This window comes from Corvus moneduloides, chromosome 2, assembly GCF_009650955.1.
Source record: "Corvus moneduloides isolate bCorMon1 chromosome 2, bCorMon1.pri, whole genome shotgun sequence".
In the NCBI taxonomy this organism is placed as follows: Eukaryota; Metazoa; Chordata; class Aves; order Passeriformes; family Corvidae; genus Corvus; species Corvus moneduloides.
Window position 1 is genome coordinate 26,679,503 of NC_045477.1, and position 21,039 is coordinate 26,700,541.

At 43.9% G+C, this 21,039-nt stretch overlaps 2 long non-coding RNA genes across 2 annotated transcripts; both read left to right on the top strand.

Moving 5' to 3' along the window:
* Positions 1–8,242: 8,242 nt before the first annotated feature.
* On the top strand, positions 8,243–19,617 carry LOC116439285. The gene is made up of 2 exons (XR_004238119.1): positions 8,243–8,444; positions 19,157–19,617. It is a non-coding gene; the product is annotated as an uncharacterized LOC116439285 (long non-coding RNA).
* On the top strand, positions 8,538–11,841 carry LOC116439284. Its single transcript, XR_004238118.1, has 2 exons — positions 8,538–9,148; positions 11,593–11,841. It is a non-coding gene; the product is annotated as an uncharacterized LOC116439284 (long non-coding RNA).
* Positions 19,618–21,039: the final 1,422 nt, after the last annotated feature.

The window sequence follows — 21,039 nt, forward strand, 5'->3', positions numbered from 1 at the left end:
ATTCATGTTGTCCTTGGGTCACACCTATGATCCCCTCATCACTTTCCCCAAGCATGCACAGGTCCTTTCCACATCACGTCACAAAGGAATCATTTGTCGTTTCTTTTACTTGCCTTCACAAGATGTATCTCAGGTTGGCCTTTAATCATTCTTAATTAACTTTTACTGTTCTAGGCCTCTTGCCCCCCAACACACAGCAACTCTTGCACTGACCTGCTGCTTACTTCTGGTGCCCCCCAACACACAGCAACTCTTGCAGTGACCTGCTGCTTACTTCTGGTGCAACCTGTGCTTTCTGAGCTAAACAACCACTGACAGAATCAGTTTGGAACCAATATAAAAGAGATGTCACAGGGACTATCCTGGGTTTAATATCAGTCATGATCTAAACTATTAAAAATTAAATGTGTTCAACAAGTGTGTGAAGATACACTCTAAGTCCTTCACCGAGATTTAAATGAAAGCATTTCTGCCTATGACCCCATTTCTCTGGGTCAGGGAGAAAGAAGCATTTTTCTCTCCTTGCCTGTTCCACACATTCACTTATTTTGTAGATTGTCTCTTTTGTATTTTTAGAAGTGGATGTTGCTAAGGCAACCAAACTAGCTGAACATTTTGTTTCCCTAAGAACAATACATGTTCAAATATTCAGGCAATTTTCCATTGTTCGGTAGAAATGGTGAGATCAGTCAGATTATCCAGACCAGATGAGGGAAGTTTACGTTGGCCTTCTCTTACATGTAAAAGCCTTCAGTGTGCTGACAGCCATCCAGCAGCTCTGTCCAAAGAGGAGCAATGCACAGCAGACACACAGACTACCCCCATAAACGGGGAAATGTTTTAGTTTATTTCCTTCTGTTACACTCCCCACAATAAATTAAAGCATATATGTATTTCCAGGTAGAGGAGTTACACTGAGCCCTGTGTTGAGGCTGGCACATGGGCTGTTCCTGCTCTGAAAGCACAGCATCAGATAATGATAGTATCCTACAGGTCAGAAGGGACAAAGAAAAGATCTATCTACTTTATCACGTCCTTCCACCTTGCTGAATCCATGACTTTCAGGTGTATTTCAAGCATCTGGAAAAGATTTAGAATATTCCTACACTACAGTATTCCAGCTGCTTGCTGATATGCCCAAAACTGAGCTGGTGATGGGATCCTGCGAGTGACTCTCACCTACCTGTACAAAGCTCAGCAGCCTGGCTTTCTGGCTGACTTTGCACCAGCGTAGATTCTGAAGGGGTGGGCACAGCCCATCCCACTGGCTGATCTGTGATGGCAGGAGCTCCCACATTGTAAGTGGTGTTGAGCAAAGTGCAGCTCTCATGCTCTGCAAGAGAGCCAGAACCACACAGAGACTGCTTCTGACTTGAATATTTTCTAGGCTGATCACTAAGTGTGCTTAGTTTCACTTTCCCCTCTGGCATTGTGAGATGGCTAAAACTATAAAAACCTAAAGAAAATATGATTCTGGCTTAAAAATGTTTTTCAAAGACGTGCCAAATACTATTATAATGCTGAAAACACCAGGAGGGGAAGGGGCAAGAGAAGAAATAAAAGAGATTAAAAGTGTGAGAAGAGGACAGCATGTGCGACTGCAAAAGGCATAAAGGTACAAAACCCATGGTACAGTCAAGAAAGGCCATGATCCAGTCAAGAAAGTCAAGAAAGAGCAATCAAGAAAGAGCAGCCTGATGCTGAAGGATGGAAGGCGCAGAGGAGAGTCACAGTGGGAAGCTAAGTGAAGAATACAGGACTGAAGCTGTCAGTGACAGCAGAGACGCTGCACAGTGGAGCAGGCACTCCTCCACTGAGTGACACACAGCACACGCCTGACTGACGAGTGTTACTACGAGATGGAGCTACTGATCCTTTCCAATACCTAGCTCTGGAAATGTGCTACTCCTTCTCCCTTCTAAATATCTTTTCAGGAGACAGGACCAATAGACGATTAACACCAGATTGCAAACCATCCATCTGAAAAGAGAACTTTAGAAACCACTTGTTCTTCATATTTTGTATATTTGCATGTATTTGTGCTATTCTCTTTCTCTTTTTAAAAGCAAAGCACATCACCTAGAGCATTCAGATGCTTTGGCCTAACAACTAATCAGTGGAAAGAGGGTTATAATGTTCCAAGCACAATGGGAAAGTTGTCTGGTTTATCTAGGCCAGATCCAAGCATACCAAACAGCATGAGAAGTGTCCTAAGATTGCCAGAGGTGCTGGGTTGAATTGCCAGTGTTTAGTTTTCGGGAAACCAGCTGGTTCCTAGGATGATGGACAGCTGGGGAAAGTCCGAATAGCTAGAGAAGGCTATGAATCCTGGGTTAGCTTGGAATCCATGGGAACCATAAAAGAGCCATACAAGTCATAGAACACCTAGCCCCAAGACAAGCAGGTCTGTTTGGCTGTTTTCCAACCCCACCATTTTTCCTGAAAGACAAGAATAACAACACAAGAAAGACAAGAAGACAAGATTAGATGTGGCCCAGGATGGATACACATCACATCACAGGAAAATAAACTGCTGCAAAAAGCATTGTTTGGGAAGATTTCCATCAAGTCTCTCCTTTACAGCCCTCACTCTCCCTGCAGACTGGACCGCCTACCTGACTATCTCCTCAAGCCCAGGGTCTGGCCAAGCTGGAGGACCAGGAGGAAGGTCAAGGTCCAAAACAGGGCTCATGGGTAAGCAAGCTCTTTAGTCAGAGACAAGGGTCTAGCAGATGTTTAGAACATGGCAAATAAAAAGATGGAACTTTTGGCAGAATGGCAGAAAAGAGTTTTTCGGAGATTCAGGAAAGGGGCAAATTGGTGCACCCCAGGCTCGCAGTGAGAGAGGCTGGTGAGAGTCGTGATCCTTCACACTGCAATACATCTGACTGCAAAAAAAGGTGATAGTTTCAACTTTTGCCCATGGTCTACTGAAACTTTGGTGCAACCAGCATGTGGAGCATCTGAGCTTAACATTCTCCTGGGGCAGCCAATTGTAGGGAGTGAAGGAGGGGGAAAAGGAAGTGCAAATTACAGTCTGGAGTGTGCTGGGAAAGGGTACCAAAGGGACAAGAAGCTGAGGGGAAATACAAGGTGTGCTTGCTCTCAGTGCAGCCTATTCTTGGAGCATCAGTAAACAAATCCTTTGTTTCATCCCTACTGATTCGTTAAATGTCAGTGTCTTTGCCCCCACCAGGTGTTACCTATAAATAATTCTGTCACCCAACTACATCATGTGCCCAAAAAGGGAAGACTGAGCTGAACAGGATCAAAACGCCGAAGAGATTATTTTAATTTAAGAAAGAGCACCTACTGTGTAAATAATCAACTACTTGCTCACCACAGACACCCTCAGGAGAAAGGAAGCAGAAGGTCCCCCAGCAGTACTGTTGGCTCAGAGTCAAGACAGTGGTGCACCCAGAGTGCCAGATGTGCCAGACATCTGCAGTGAGTCTCTCTGGGGCACAAGCAGAAGCCCAGGGATGTTGCTGCACAGTTTATTGTACGTTTCACAGAACCTGGCCTAAGCTGGGTTTAGTTTCAAGAGCCGGCACTGCCAGTGATATTACTCATATCACTTTGAGAAAATCACTTGCCCTCCATCTGTCTCAGTTTCTTCACCTGTGAAACAGAACCTGATAGTGGCTTTGTAATGCATGACTGCTTTTCTGGCTCTGGCTTATCCACCTGCTCTACAGCTGCTGGCACTGCAGTCTGCAGGTGGGTCTGCTTTCTGGAGCCTTAAGGGAGGCAGCTTTTGCTGTAAGAGACCGTGGCTGTATGAATATATGAGCAGAGCAGTCAGTGCTACTGTTGTTATTACAGACAGCAGTAGTGGCTGATACAGCTTCTCTGAAAATGTGATTATGGCCCAGAGAAGGCAGCTGGTGCAGACATGGAACACATGCACGCCTATCACTTTCAATCCTATTTGTATTCATGAATGTGAACTCACTGCAAGGTGATTTACTCCTACCTTTCAGTTAGCCAGGTAAAATACCCTCTCTGAATATCACACAAAATATCTGAATAGTTCCTTTGTGACCATTCCCCAGTGTAGCCACCCCCTGACGAGGTTCTGTGGCCTCTGCATGCACTGCAAATGCTCTATCTAACCTGGGAGAACCACCTCTGTCACACAGAGCAGAAAGGAGACTTTGCATAAAGGAGCAACCAGAAACTGCATTCAGGACAGATACTGTTCTGCACAGAGCAGTGAGCCTCCCAAATGATTTTTATTAGCAGTTTTCTGAGGACAGCAGCTTCATATTCAGTTGATACAAGAAACACAGCTGTGGGCTTAGGGAGTGGTATGGATGAGATTACTTCTTTTTCTTTTTTTACATACCTGCTCTCCCAGCTACTGTTCTTATTAAGCATTTAGGGAATAGGAGGAAGGGGACCAGGAGAAGAGGGGATGAAACAGCAAAGCTGGAGGCAGATGCTAATGTTAGTTTTGTGAAGTAGCTAATCAGATTTTCTTTCTACAGACTAACTTGCAAAAGGAAGAAATTGAAAATAAAGCTGGGACCCTGTTGTTCTCACCACCAGAGAAAATGACATTTTAAAAAATGTTGCACACTCAAACATGAATTATAAGGTTTTCAAAAGTGAGCAAAAGGGAGATTTGGGTTTTACTCCAGATTTCACTAGTTCCTCACTACTTGGACATACTCCTGATTTCAGTGCCATGAGTAAGAGGTATTACATAACTATGCATAATGCCAGGGATGTGGGGGCACGAATCCTGTCGGGGCTCAGGTATTAGACTATGACTCTGAAAATATTGCCATGATTTCCATAGCGAATCCACTGAGTCACGGAAATGTTGGGGATTATTCACACTGTGGGAGGAGCCAAGGAAACACAGATCTGGAAGGAGAACTTTTGCATGAGCCAGCTTCTGCTTAAGGCAAGCAGAGAGCGCTTTCTGATCTATCTGCAAATAGCCTAAATGTCCTTTCAACTGACTGCACACCGTGAACACATGATTTTACACACCCTGTCCCTCTATCTCCGGTACCCATGTACACGGATGCCTTTGGTATCACCCCATATTCAACCAGCCTGGCTCTCCTAGAGCTTTCTTATACTACACAAATGCAAAGAACTGGCAGCATATTTATCCTTACATTGGCCAGCCAGACTGGAACTTCTTGACAGCAGGCCCAGGGCTGAGGACACAGAGATGAGAGAGGAGGATCTCCATGAGTGAGGGGATCTCCACACAGGCTTGAACAAGCAACTGTGTGCTTTGATTTCAGAGTGATAATAATCCTCCAAATGGCATCTTAGGGTTCAGCTGCTGTAACACTGTTTTTGGAATCAAATTACTAGAAAGGTCAAAATCATTAACATGTGCTTTAGGAAGAGGAAAAATACCAGGCAAAACCTGTAAGCTTCCACTGCTGAAATACATCCCCTGGACTAGCAGATGCTAGTATTTTCTTCCTTTCACTGCAGGCAGAAGGGTGTCCTCTCACCAAGGGAACAGAGAAGGAGGTCATCCTGCTTGGAGTTCTTTCAAAAATGTGCAAGGAGGCGGAGACTCTTGTGACTTTTTCATAATTTAAAAGGCACAAAACAGTGTTAGAGGGAGTGAATGAATAGATCATGCTCCTCTTACCTGACACGCCCCTAACCTGCGCACTCTCTGTAGGGCCTCTTTGGCACCGTTGGGCACGGTTATCCCAGAGTTAAAAATGTATGTACTTATTATTGCTCCTACATCCAGCAGGAGAAAATGACTGTGGAGTTGGTGCTCCAGATAAAGGACAATACCTAAGAAGAGAATTTTTCTCATGCCTCCATTACATGTGTTGGGTCATAAGCATAATAATGATTACACTGCAGTTGCTCTTCAACAAGAAGTGTTAAAAAAATAAGAGGAAAAAAAAGCAGACAAAGGCTTCCACAATGTTTGAGCTACAGCTTTGTTTTCCTTCTTCACCAGACACCTTTGTGAGGCCATCTGAAGACACCTGATGCCGCAGCATTGCATTAATCATCAAGGTAGCTGGCAGATCAGGGCAATGTATTTCCCTTTTGAAAGCATTCAAAGGAAAGTTAAAACATCTGTTGAGAAACACTGTAGAGTTGCTAATGGAGGCTTATTTCAGATGCATCATGAATACTTTGCCTCTTTGAGCTGGGCCTCACTAATTAAAAGCCAATCTTACATTCTCCAAAATATGGTTAAGATGACAGTGAACACAAGGAGGAGACTGTGCTCAGTCTGTGCTCTCTGCCCTAAATTTTAAGGTTCATCAAGACAGTATACATACAGGCCTCTCTCCCCCTGCTGCATTCAACCATCTCTTCCCATGAAAGTAAGCTGCCTCTACATTCCATACCCCGGTGGTGTTTTCATATTGTCCTGCATACCCCAGATGGATAATAGGATTCACCTTGATATGACAGCACCAGTGTCTCTAAAGTAATCTGGCCCATGAAAAATCATCTTTCTAATCCTTGAGAATGTCATGTGTATTAGCTGCAGCCTTTCTGGTATGAATTCTCCGGAGGGGATTCAATTTCCCACAAGTCCTAGCAAGACAGACCATCCTAGGCTAGGAATTCATATCCTTCACAGCGTTTAATCTCCAGAGACAAGCAACCACTGCTTTCCCCATAGCATCCACCTTTAAACCTATGTATAATTTTTCCTTCCTAGAGCAGGGAGGTTCTACCTGGGAATTTGGAGGTCAAATGCTTTAAACTGTCTTGCCCTATATCTCCCTTTCATATTTGAACATGTTTATGTACAACACTGCTTGTTCACATGCAGTCTTCACCTGCATCATTAAGTTCAGCTTTTCCACAGCATTTTTCCTCATCCATTTCCCCTTGACCCAGAAAATCCTGTCACCTGAGTTTAATGAGCCATTGAACTTGGCTTAGGTTCAGGTTGTTAGCCACTGTATTCAAAACTGTTAGTTTTCCTGTGCTTTCCCATAACTTCCCTTGGGCTGCATATTCTTGGCCAGCTACCCACTCACGAATTCTACATCAGAAATGACCCCTCACCAAGACAGTACACAGTAAGACAACTTAAATCCACCTTGGTGCAGTCTGATGGACAGACAACATTTGCAGTATTTCTATGCAGATAAGGAGACCGGGTTCCAGTTACCCAGAAGAGAATGGATCCCCGGGGTGCTGCAGGGCTGAGGACCGGGGAGGTGCTCACAGAAGCCCTCCAGCCTTGCCTGAGTGAGCACCGAAGGACACACTCCAGTGCAGCTGGGCACACATGTATTTGTGTGTCCTAGCTGAATCTGACCCAAGGTCATGAATAGCAAAAATGTACCTCTCATGCCTTTTACTCTTCTGAGAGTTCACCTTTGCTGTATGCTTTGCAGCCCCCTTGTTTCAGTTGCAACACGATTATTCTTATTGCAGACCACTGTGGCACAGTCTGACTTTTTATTTTAATTTCTTCTTCGCATTGCTGCGTTGGTTAAAACACTTCTACGGCAATCAAGTATTTTGGTTAACAGCTGAATAAATACTTGAAGGCATGAATAATTACCCTAATTTACTCCATTAATCCCGCACACAAAATTTAAAGACTCTTGCAAGCACCCCCACTGGAGAAAATATGTCAGAAACAAAATACTAGGGAAGAAGCTCCGTGCTCAGGAAAGACAATTCAGGAAGGTTGTATAGAGGTCACATTTACTTTGCTTTCAGTGTTTTGGAAAGCAAGAATCTTTTAAACTTTCAGAAGTGAGTACCTGCCTCAAGACAGTGCCTCCTTGACTCCACTTTCTCCAGTGGAGAACCTCACTCTTTAGACCTGAACAGTTGTTTAGACCAGAGCAAAATAGCTGCAGTCATGACCTTGCTCTCACCTTTCCCAATTACCACCAATTTCTTTGACAGTTACTACTTTTGGGGGCAGTGGGAGGATTGTGTCCACCTCACAATGAGGTCAGGACTTGTCTTTATGCAGGAATATAGCAGATGTAGTGAAAACACAAATCCTCTGATCCTCTTTTCTGTCTGGGGACTTCGGCATCCAGCATGTCCATGCAGAATTTCCTCAAGGAATGGAAAGGTCTCAGAAATGAAAGAACTGGCTTCAGGCCAACACTTGGTCCTCCAGGCAAACTCCTGAAATGCTCTATATGTGAAATGAATTGCAGACCTCTGCCTCTGGGGGAATTGGAGTTAATAGCTTAATGTTCTCAAAGAAAAGGAAAAAAAAAAAAAAAAGCCATGCAGGCATTTTGAACCTCCTCGCTGCTGGGCTGTGCATTTCCTTCTTAAAGAAGTTTCAGGAGAGATGGTTGTTAGGGAGAGGAAGTAGGATCTCATTTTGAATGCAGATTTCAGTGCTGAATTGAAGGTCTGAAGGTCCCATGATGCCAGGGCAGCAGCAGCAGTATCTGGTCAGTCCTTTTGCAGTGATCATCAGATGACCTTGAGATTTACCCAAACAGGTCAGTACAGTTTCTAAAAATATTACATTTTCCAGGATCGTGTTTTCAGCTGTACCAGAGACAATCCTAGTGAAGAATTAATTCTGTTGGGCATACCCTCCATTCCTTCTCACCCCTTCCCTCTCCCCCTGCACTGGCCCTCCCTTACTCTGGGTTGTAATAAAAGCCTCCGAGATTTCTCTTTTAGCACTGACCTTCTGAGCTATCTAATGATGAAGATAGGAAGAGGCTGCAACCAGACAGTAGAAAAAAACCTCCCTTTTGCTAGCAGGGAAATGTGTGAGTAATACACACACTGTTGGATGGTGGCCAAATCACTCTAGTAACGGCTGCTAGTTCCCCTTACCAAGAAAATGATCAAATGAGAACGAGGAGCTGCAGTCGGCTGTCAGAAATGCTGAGTCGCAAGGGGAGAGTGCCGCATCCGATGGAAATTTACCCAGGAGCCAGCGACCTTCACACTCTGGGGACGAGGACTGAGGGCTTGTAGGGATATCCTGCCCTCGCTCACACACTGCTGTATTACCTCCACGTCACCACCCAGGCAGAGCACACCCTGGAAAAGCAGACCAGGAGATGAGTTCCAAGACAGAGAAGGCTGCCAAGACAGGCTCCATGGCACGAAAGAGGGTACTGCTCTACATGGTGCGCAAGGATATCTGGCCCCACAGCACTGCCTAGTCCTCGGAGATTACTTGCCTCAGGTAATTAATTGTTGCTCATCTGGCCCCTCCCCTGCTGCTTTGGACACATGGTCTTGAAATGAGACAGCTGGGTCCAGCTGACCTGTACCTGGGGCTACCACAACAGGATACAGCAGGCAGCAAAGGTGACTTCACAGCTCCCTGCTTTTAGGGCTGTGACTTGGGTGGAGGTAGAGCTTCCCCAGCAGCTGCTTCAGTGCATGCCCTGTAGCCATTTTCACATGATTTCAGGCCCATGTTAGAAGCAGAATGCAGGAATACTCTGGCTTCACCCTTGTCAGAGGGTCTTAGGTTTGGGATACCACCAGAACATCTCATCCTCTCTCCCACATACTGAGGCATAATCAATGGCTTTGCCTGCAAGTTTTCAGCCTCTCCCTGAAAGATGATGAGAAGTGGGGGACGATGTGCAATAATGCCAGAAGACAAAGCATACAAGACAGTAAGTAAGAGTTGTAGTTGAAACAGAGGACAACTATTTGCATCGAGCTCAAAGATGGAAAAAAGAGGAGAAAGGTAGCTGGTGCTGCAATGATGGGGATGTTGGCTAGATGGTGCTAGCACATACTCCTGTGCTTTTGTCATGAGCTAGTACAACATTATTACTGCTTCTCCTTCAGATAGATGTTTCATTTCCATTGCAAGAGCTGGAGAAAATACTCACTGTTGATGGTATTGCCAACAGAGAACTGGTAGTCCCCAGTGGAGTTCTTGTCCCTGTCAAAGATGAAGGGCTTCTGGAATATGAGAAAGGTAATGCTCTCTTTGCAGCACAGGGGAATGATAAGAAGCCGTCTCAACCCAGTACTCCTGTGTTGGCTAAACATGATACAAAATGTGATATCCGCCTGACGTCATCCCTGAAATCACCCCTTCTCACGCCGTGCTGCAGAAACTCGTTCTTAATCCTCTGGACTAGACTGGATTAAACTCTCCTGGCTGTGCTAATAGAGCTGGCTCCAGTCACCAAGGCAACTGCAGGCTCCTCAGCCCCCGCAAGGAGCGCACCCACATGGTGAGGTGAAGATCCTGGCTCCAGCACACCAGTCCTGCAATCCACACACTTCATTTGTACGTTGTGCTTTTTTATTTAGCCGTATCCTGCTTGTGGCAGAGCATCTGTATGGCCCTTCAGAAGATCCAGGACCAGGTATGAGAGATCCTGTGCCTACTGTGATGAGAACCAATGGGCTTCTGGGACACCTGCTGTTGGACTGGTGCTTGACACACAAGGTCCTGAAGTTCAGGCCTGCACAAGGAACATATCCAAACTCCAGAGCTTAGATTAAACGTCTCCTAGTTCTCTTAGTGAATATCTGTGATGAACAATACAGACTGAGAGTAAATCAGATCTTGAATATAGGTTCAAACCTAAACCAAACTCCCTATATATTATGGTTTATACAGAGCCCAGCCACCACTAGAGGGAACAGAAGGCCACAATGAATGACAAAATTACAAGTTCGCACTCTAAAATGAATGCAGTCGATGAGAAAATACTAGCAGACATTCTCCATTAGAAGTGGAGATGAAATATAAACATCTGATCTGGTAAGAGGAGGAAGTGGAGACTGGAAATGGAGAACAAGGGGTTTTGTATTTTTGCCTGTCCTCCAAGCACCAACTCCTCCTACAGGCAGAGGATTTAAAAAAGACACCTTTCATCCAAGTCTCCTTGAAGCTGTTGATAGGAAATTAGGCAAAGCTACAGGCTAGGACAGCATCTATTTGGTGGAAAAGAAGATATCACCTTTTTTGTGTGTATCAAAAAGAGCTTACAAGCATCCCAAGCCCTCTCTTTGCAATAGGCATATGTTGCACATGGAAGCAGAACCAGCTGGGTTTGCTGTCTTGGGCTCACTCCTGGGTGCTCTGTGAACACTTAGCTCTGCTCTGGGCTGCAGAGTCCAGCCATCCTTGTCATGCACAACAGTGGAAAAAGAAAAAAACAGTATGACCAGGTAGAAAGTGGAAGTCAATTTTTTCCCAAGAGGTTAGAAATAACCTCTGCTTCAGCAGCCAGTTATCCAGAACTGAGAGAAATGGGAACTCACAATTGAGACTAAACAGTACAAATCCCTGCAAGCCCTTTCCTGTCCTCAGGGTTAGCAAGGAAAGGGCTTCACCAGTCCCTGACGCTGACTGTTCCTTTGGTATGTGCTGGGACAAGAGCAGGGTGCCTTGCTGGGTACCCTGATTCCAGGCACTTCACAGCAGCCCTCCTGCTGGCTGATGGTGCAGAGCAGCCAGGAGCCAAAACGGATACAGGGCAGAGCAGTCCTCACATGGTAATTCACCCTCAAGTTTAAGGTCAGCTGAATAGCAGTGTGGGAAGGAATTGCACTCTTACTGCCTCTTGTGTCAGTCATTTCATCTTATGTTCAAGTCTTCCCTTTCCTAGCTCATGGATTTATATGCCTTCATCCTCTGTTTTACTATGTCAGGAAAACTGCACTGACTTCCAAAGACTTGCTCCTGATTCACACTGCTACAATCAAAAGGAGAAGCAGGACTCCACATTATTGTTCCCAGGGATGAATCCTGAAGGTCTCTTGATCTGTGGAGCAGCTACAGGGAAATTTGTAGTACGAACAGTCCCATTACTGCCTTTTGTCCATATGACTCCTCTTGATCCTGTTAACTGCTATTAACCTATTTCCTAAGAAATACACTTTCTTATCTTTCGGCCAGAACTGTTTGGTCCTGTCTCCTTCTTATGCACAAGTTTTCCTCTAATTCCTGTTGGTTCTATCCTGCCTGACACAGTGAATCCTTTCCCCTCATTCATACAAGCAAATCCCATGCAGCCCTGTGCAGCAGGTATCAAGAACCTGCCAGTCACACTGCAGTGAGAAACTCAATTCAGAGGCCCTTAGCTGAGCAGCAGCCATAGCACAGCTCCAAAGCTAGCTCATGTATGTGGTTCTTTTCTGGCCTCTTTTTTCTCCTGGAGGAAGAGGAAAACCTTGGGTAAAGTATGGCTACAGTCACCATGGCTGCCTGGCACAGAAATCAATGGAAGGGCATGAAATCTAGTCCAGTCCCTGTGATGGCACTTTTCAGGTGGGAAGGTGCCTTTACTCTTTCCTCCCACCCTCAGGGCCAGTCCAGCTACCCCCATTGTCTACCAAGCACGGCAGCAAAATTCTTACCCAGCAGCAAGAATTTCACCCACAAACTGGCTAAGATGTGTGCACACACAAGTGTTACTGATGCACTCATGGCCTGTCTTCCTCTGTCTTCATCTTCAAATGTCAGTCTCACAGAAGTTCTGAGGCTGACTCACTCCAAGCACATGCTCTGGCCTGCCTGTGACCTGCATGTCTGAGCAATTCTCCTAGGCCAGCTTGATTTCAGACTTTGGCTGTGTGCAGGAATGATATATCCGGGAGTAAAGCTCAGCTCCTTTGTCATTGACAGGAGGCCTCCGGGTATCCTTTGACCTAATGCTGCTGGTGAGAGGGGCTGATGTCACAAAACACAGCAGTAAGAACAACTCAGAAGTCAGGGAAACGAAGACCTGCAGTTTCAGGTCTTCTGTAGGGGCAGAATGACCATAATCCTCTATTTGAATCTCAGATTAGACTTGGAATTTGAACCACGAGAAAACAGCAGAGTAGCTGAATCCCAGATCTGAAACTGGGCTTCTCCCTAATCTTTTCAGACAGATGTTTCAGGATTGTTCCATGAGACCCTACACTACCCAAAGAAGAGCATTATGGCCTCATCCCATAGAGCTGTAGATTCTCTTACCAAATGTTATTTTCAATTTTCGATCATCATGGGAAGCCTGTTTCTAAAACAAAAGGTATTTTCACAGCACACAAAGCTAAGAAATTAGATTCTTCTGTATAGCAGATTACCAGCACCTTAGAAAAATCTGACCTGTTCAGACTTCAGTCATTTCTAGAAGGTTAAGTTTTGTAATACTTTGCCCCCTCAGATGTCACTGGGAGCTTTGCTCTTGATTTCTGCAGGGCCAGGGTTTATTTCAAGGGCATGTCATCTTATTAGAGCCCAAACCACTTCATACACTCTGTGCACATGGGCATAACCTCGCCATTCAAGGAAATGCTATCTCTGTAGGACAACCATGGGCTGACAAGACATCCACACGCATATAAAAATCACCATGTCAAAGCCCTAATTTTTCTGAAAATTTTTGCCTCCAAGTGCCATGCAAATTAAACAGTTCACCTTCATTTCCCTCTGGTGGAAAATAGGCTGAATCAAGAGAGGACTTACAAACAGGACTTGACAAAGTGTGTAATTCTTTAGAGCAATTAGGGCCCCAGTGTGGGATAGGAGCTGTGCACTTCACCAGTCTTCCCTGTGTTCATGTCTTAATATCCACTTGAGAAGTTTTACATTGCTCAACTAACAAAAAAATGGCTGTAGCATTTGAATGAAGCAAAGGCCAAACAAAAAATGAATTGTCTCACAAGTCAGCTCTGCAGCTCTTATGCCAACCCTCTTTCCCTGCAGCCAGTCTGATGGCAAGATACTGCCATACATTTGGCAGGAAGTCACACCTGAAGAAAGGAAAAGTGAAACTGTGAAGCCATGCATACCTTAGCACAACCACACTTACACCGGTAAGCCTTAGGCAGGTGGGGAGCCTGTGCTTGAGATATGGAGAGAAACTTGCCTTATGCCCAAGGGCCTCACATCAAAATCATGTACTTTAATATCTGCACTGCCCATAATCCCTGACAGTCTCTAATTTTGAAGGGATACATAAATATAAATCTAAATAGAGAGAGGGATACATAAATACATACGGTATTTTACTAAATAAACAACTTTTTCCACACCTGTTACCTCATGAGCATATCTTTACCTACAATGAGATAAGAGTTGTGGTGGCTCTCTGTTTGGAAGCTCCAGTAAGAAGTGTTTCTGTCAGACAGCTTTCTTTTCTCTCCAACGTTACAGAATCAAGGCTGCTGTGGGTGCAAGGTGATGGTCGGTGAATCGCAACAAGCCAGGAGATGGTTCAAGCAGTGCAGACTGGTGTTTAAGCATTAACAAACATCAGTCAAAAGTACAGCAAAAGAGGGTATCAGAGAGCAGCAAAACATGATCCTGCTGCAAAGTTCCAGTGAGGTACAGAGTATGTCCTATCTTCCATGGTGAACCCCTTTCCCTTCCTACTCTTGGCAAATCCTGTCCCCTCTCCAAAAGACTTCTCTTTGCAAACAAACTACAGGGGTGAGGTTTACACAAGGGAAATTCTTGAGCATGAAATGCAAAATACAAAACACAACATCAGCCTGAAAAGTCCAGCAATCCATCATCATAAGCTTACATGAGCCACATTTTCCATGTTTCTAAAACACAACCAAAGTAGCTAACATCTCTTATGTGGCAGGAATCCAGAGAAAGAGGCAAGCCAAAGCAAGACTGGGCAGTCCTCCAGCAGAAAGGGCTGGCTTCAAAAGCTGAAGTGCACTTAAAACTTTAAGGGGGAACAAGAGGCCAGCTTTAGATGTTGTTTTGTCAACCACACATGGATTTCCAAGCTGATGAGAAGTTCCTCTCATCAGATTAATACTCCACCATTAGGCAATAGTTTCATACATATAAATGAGGCCATTTAAGTAACAGGAGCAAGTTTCATCATTCCATCAAACATCATGGCTAACACTTGCTATTTCCAGTATACTCTCTGCTCCACACACGGGGTAAATTTCCCCCCAGTAGAGTAACTACTACTTACCTAGCAGGAGTCCAGGGCAGAAAGTAGAGAGGATTGCTTCTACAAATGAAGAGTGCTTGGAAAATTCTGAGTAAGATAGAATGTTACTAGTATCTAGCAAGAAGTGGCACAGACACTGTGACAGTCTCTACTCTTGTGGAAAATAGCCCAGCAGGGAGCTCATTTCTTGTCCTACCTGGAAACTATCATTTCCACCAGTACTAGACCATTTTATATGAGGCTGCTGATCCACTTGGAATTGGCTAAATCCCTTGAGACTCTCCCAGCCATGTTGTTACTCCAGTCACTGATGGTTTTCTTGGGTAGAGCTAATTGGGACATGCTGTAAAGGCAAATTATCTAGTAGCCATCTTATCAGTATTGCTGTTTTGCCATGCCTTGTCCATACAGACAACTGGTGGCTGATGTAAAACAAGTGAGAAGAAAAACAGGTCTTCAAAAATCAAGATATTTTTTCCTCTGAGCACACTCAGACAAAAGACACGGTTTCAGAGATCTTGTGGTGCTTTTAGAAGAGAGGGAGAGACAACTCATTTCAGGGAAGCTTTGTAAAGCCAAGCAATCCCAGCTTTAGTGATCTGCAGAGTATGTGTTGCATTAAGCAAGATAAAGGGGGAAGGGGCTACAAGCCTGCTTATATCAAGCAAGAGCAGAGAGAAGAGCTATTCACAACACAAAAACACTGTCATGACATTTAACCCTGCTCTGCTGACAGCCTCAGTGAAGGGAGCAAGAATTGATTCAGTTTGGAGACTGAACTCCTACCTCTATCCAGGAGTGAATGTGAGGGTGTAGTAGCACTAGGAAAGAGGAGAGGAGTGGAAAGCAAAAAAAATTGTTCTTCTCTTATTGAAATTGGCAGACAGCTCCCCTGGTGTCCTCACATTGGCAAAGAGCCTCCCCTCCTCCTTAGCAGCTGCCCCTTGTTTCAATGTATTAAAAACAAGATAACAAATCTATGCAGAAAAGACATTTACAGGGTGACTAAAATACAAAGAGTGCCCACATCAATAGAAATCAGAATTTTGAATTGACTATTCTTACTTCACAGAGTACATTGTTCAGAATTTTTAAAATAACCACATGCAGAATTTATGGGGGCTTTCTTTGAAAGGTAAAGAGGAAAAAATACCAACCAGAAAACTCACTCAAACCCTAAACACTTCCCTTTAACCAGCTGTTGTATACACAGATGATTGTCCTTTTTTTGGGGTGCACTGCAGGGCAAATCCTGAAGATTTCATCCAGGAAGAATCTGGGGATTTTTTCAATGTGAGAATACTGAAAGATAATTTGTATAAGGAAACTTTTCTGAAGTACGGACTGAGAAAAGATGGGATCCATCCCCATGCACCACTGCACATAGCCATACAAAAGACTCTGAGTCCAGAAAATCCAATGGAAAACTATTCTGGAGTCTACACACACTGCAGCCTCCACAACATTTCAGAATGACCTGTTTATAAAGCAAAATGCTAATGGCTTATAACAAAGTTGAAAGCCAGCACTGTAATGGGACACAGAAAAAAAAAAAAAGCAGGAGAAATGAGAATTACTGGCAGTGCCCAAGGTCCCTGAAAGAAGCTGGGAGTTTGCTATGGAATTTCCTAGCTGTTAGCATGTGAAAGAAATAGGACTGGCAGTGTATAAGTCTGCATAGCATTTGAAGTGTTTGGGTATCAGATCCAGATTCAGAAATATGGAAAAAAAACCCCCACTTTCAAGGATAGGACCTGCTGAAAGAGAGGATAAGACATTGGCAAAATAGTAGCAGGAAAGGAAGACAGGAGGGACAGAAGGCACAAAGAATGGGAATGGCTAAAAACAGGGAAAGAAATGGTGGTGAACTGTTGGGGTTTTTAAATACCAGTTTAGCTATAAACTCAGTGCATGACTTCGATGGCAGGTAAACCTTATCATGCTTTTCCTCAGTTCTCCATGTATGTAAAATAGATATAACATTTCTCTACCTCAAGATTTTTAAACAGAAAGTGCTGGAAAGCTATAAAATATACAGTGCAAAAAAGTATCAATTAGGCATAAAAGGAAAAAGCCAACTCAGAAAATAATCACTGGTATCTGTGGAAAAATGTCATTTTGGGTGCCATAAAGAGCTATGCCATTTATATTCTTAAAAAGAGGCATGGCTGAGAAAAGCAGCACTCTCTTCTTATTACCACTGAGGTCCCAGCAGACCTTCCTGCTGAAAGAACAGAAACTGTAACCAAATAAATGCTGATGTGATTGTGATAGTGATTGATGAAGGAGGATCTGGATCTCATTGTGTTCAGCACTGTGAACACCTAATAATCCTTACTCAAGAGCCTCATATTTAGACTGTAAGCAAAAAGACAGTGAAGGATAGAGTAAGCTGGTAAGAGATGTATATACAGCAATGAAATTGCCTTTTCTAATTGGGTTTCATCTTGGTGGAAAGATAAGTGATCCCATCATCCAGGCCTCGTGTTTTATAGGCATCTGGATCTGTCTGTTGTGTATGAAAGCAGCCAGCAGTTCTCTGGTGTGGAGGGCAAAGACTGTATCAGGGAATTCATTGAGCAGTAACTATATGCAAATTATTATCTCTGCAGTGGATGACAGCAAAGAAGGAATTTTGGCAACATCCTTTCCAGGATTTTGCTGTTCCTCAGGGATTCTTCTGTCTAAGTGAAGGGCACTTATGAGGTACATTATTTCATTATTTCTGCAGCTTGGGCACTCTTTTGCCTGCAGCGCTGCAGGGATCTTAGCATGCAGCTTGGGATTTTGCCAGTCAGCTCGCTGGAGTACTGAAGAGAAGCAATGAAGCCAATGCAGCAAAAAATGCTGATGGTACTAGAGTCTGGGAGAAATTCTTTTCATATTCAACTCACGGCAAAGCCTGTTACAACATCATAAATCCTCTGTAGCAGCAAGAGAGGGACACGGGAGAGAAGCCTGCTGTCTCTGCTTTTCCTGCACAGTCTATTCTCAGCACTGTGCGTCACGCTCTCCTTCATCACTCTCCATCACTTCTGCACAGTTCAGGAAGATTCTGACATCTAGGTTTGCAGTGTTAGGAGTTAGCAAAGGCCTTTTCCACCACAATCCAAAGACCACAAAAGCCAGAGAGTTTCTTGCTGTCAAACCACATGTTTTTGCTCTGAGTAAACTTGACAGAATAAATAGAGAGCCCCCATAGCACCACTATTAAAAACAATTTTCAGAGTACAACAGCACTTTAAATGAGGAAAAAATGACACAAGGCTCTTGGAAGAAATAAAAGCAGATATAAATGTCAAATTCATTTAGTGTCAGGAAATAACATATCAAGAGAGACGGGTCCATAGCAGTTATTATAACCATTGGCTAAGAAACGTTTTTTGTTTTCTGCTGAATAGTTGCTAGATTTTTCCCCATCTTCTTCCACAATAGCACAAGACTGTGAGTTCACCTGTGAAAAGAGAGCAAGAAGCAAGCAACAATAGTTAATAGCTGGAGAACATGGGTATTTGCTTGGGGTTGCAAGACATCAATTGTCAAACCCATAATGAGACAGTAACTTAACAATTGAGTTTACAGCATCAGGCCAGAAATACCAAAAATGAGCAGAATGCCAAACAGGAATATGAAGAGACTAAGTAATTTGTTTAAGGATTAAGAACAGTAGAGTGACAGAGATATCTCGAGCTATGACTAAACCCAGTGTGTCAAGATTTATTAACCCAGGATTCCAGGACTTACTAAACCAGCAACTCCCGCTGAACTGTTGATATTCTGAAGCTTAGGTTTAAATACACAATAATATTGTTGGAAGGATGATATAAAAAGGGTTTCAGGCAATTAGCACAGTTCTTTCACTGGGTGCAAGGTTGCCATCTGGAGAGCTGCAGCACTACTGGGATAGGGACACTGATAATTTCAGAGGCAATTGGTCTAACCTTCTGCTGATGTAAAAGAACACTGGTGCATTCTTTTTAATTGCTAGGTTTTGGATTTGTCATAAAAATAATGAACTGGCAAATGTCTCTAATATAGGCTGGGAAACAGTCTGGTTTTCATTGCATGTGTGGCATGCATCTGCATCCATGTTGCTAAGCATTCTAATGTCACAGAGACAGGACGTGCCTCCTAAAGTGAAAAATATACCATTTTCAATATCATGCTTTGAAGGTTATAGTGATAAAGAGAGCTACAGAGCAAGGAGTGCTCAAGTAGCAGAGTAACAGCAGCTTTGATTCTGTTACCAAGTTCCTCTGGTCACAAAGATATTACATTAGGGTTGTGTAACTTACGCTTTCTGTTTGCAGGTGGAAAAATGACAGGCTGTACATTCTCCATTGTTGGAGATATTCAAGACTGGATAAAGCTGTGAGAAATCTGGTCAGATCTTCAGCCAACTCTGATTTGAACAAGAGGTTGATCCAGAAACCTTCAGAGGTGTTTTCCAACCTGAACTATGCTGTGTGCCCATTGCAACATGAGGATGGTGTAGTGTTGCTGCCCATGCTTAGCAGAATAGCAACTTCTGACCTTTATGTCCTGGCCAGAGTCAAGTATTTGATGTCTGCTGAAAACAAACTCTTCCATTTTTCATGCTTCACCAGAAAGAGTCACTGAGTATGGCTACAGAAGCTGCTCAGTCCCATAGTGCAAGACTTATCCACAGGCATTTCCAGTTAGCTTAAATCGTGAGCTCCTAAACCAGTGAGTGCTGACATTTTGCATTGCCTTGTGTGGAAATAAAAGGCATTTAAGTAATGAGCAGAAATTTCTCTTAATCTTGTCATATTCCCTTGAAGGCAGTCATGAACTACAACATTAATTATTCCCTTATGCCTGTCAAGCCTCACCTTATGATGAATAACCCAAACATACAACTTTGCTTCTAGAGATATTTTAGAGTTCTGCTATACTTTTTTGTTCTTTCCATGTCTATCTTTCCATTTACTGGCAAGTATTTTCTCTTCATTTCTGCATATAAACCAAAAAATGACACCAAGGTTATGAACTCGCAAGGCTACTCTTCCACAGACATGCAATCTCTTCTCATGATGAGCAGTGGTTGTAAATGTACCGAAGCTGAGAAGAGACGCAGGGAGCACGCTGCCCTAATAAAGTTGTTGAAGTCTCAGTGCAATAAAATAACATAGAATGAAGCACAAAGAAAAGGAAAGGATACATTATCCTGTGGACATAGTTGGCAAACTGTCAGAATTTGATGTGATCAGAAAAGCTTAACACAGTAATAGCTATGTGGGCACTTCCCTGCTTCTCGGTGAGCATGGCTACTGCTGGTATCTAGTGTGGTGTCTGGCACACCAACAAAACACAAGAGTGCTCATACAAACATGGCCTGCCATGTGGGTTGGCATAAGGCTCAGTGAGCTGTGTGATGCAAAGGCAAATATGTTTGAAAGTTGAGAGCGGGCCCAGAAACTTCGTTGCTCAAGCAAGTAAAGACCAAAGAGCAAAATTGTGTTTCAGGGGCTCTCAGTTATGCTTCTTGTGGCCATGAGCAAGAGCTGCTCTGGGCCAGCCTCACAGAGAAGTGAAATCGAGAAGTAGGCAATTTGTAGCAATAGTGGTCTTTGTAACTGCTTGCAAGAACAAGGGAGTGGGAGAGAAGTACACCATGGATCAGAACTAATTACAACAGTGCAGACCTACTGCCAAGAAAAGGGCATTGCCTCATCCTGGGGACCAGCTTTTATGAACATCAGAGTAAAAATCTTGACAGGACAGTGCAGAATGGGTTAAGTAAATACATTTTTGGTTATATGCAAACTCTATCAGAACGGTGTCTGAGCCAGGGCCGTGTCAAACCCACCTGTCACACTCACTGAAATAGCTCATCACCCAGCTGAACTGCAGGACTATCAGGACCTTCACTGCCTGACTGTGCTCTGTTGGAGCAGATAGAATGACCACAGAGCCTGGGTGCCAGATATCGTCGCACTCTCCATATTCCAACTCTTTGTCTGCAACCCCAGATATTTCCCAGGGGAAGGCAACCTTTCAGTGAGCTCTCAGTGCTGTCACCTCTGTACGGCAGCAGAGCAGGAGTTGAACCTAATTAGATGAACAAGTAACAACAAGGATGACCTCCAGCTGATGCCTTAGGTTGCCATGCCCTGCTTAAAAGACAATGAAGCAAGATCCGTAAATGCCATGTAAAGAGGGACTTGGCAAC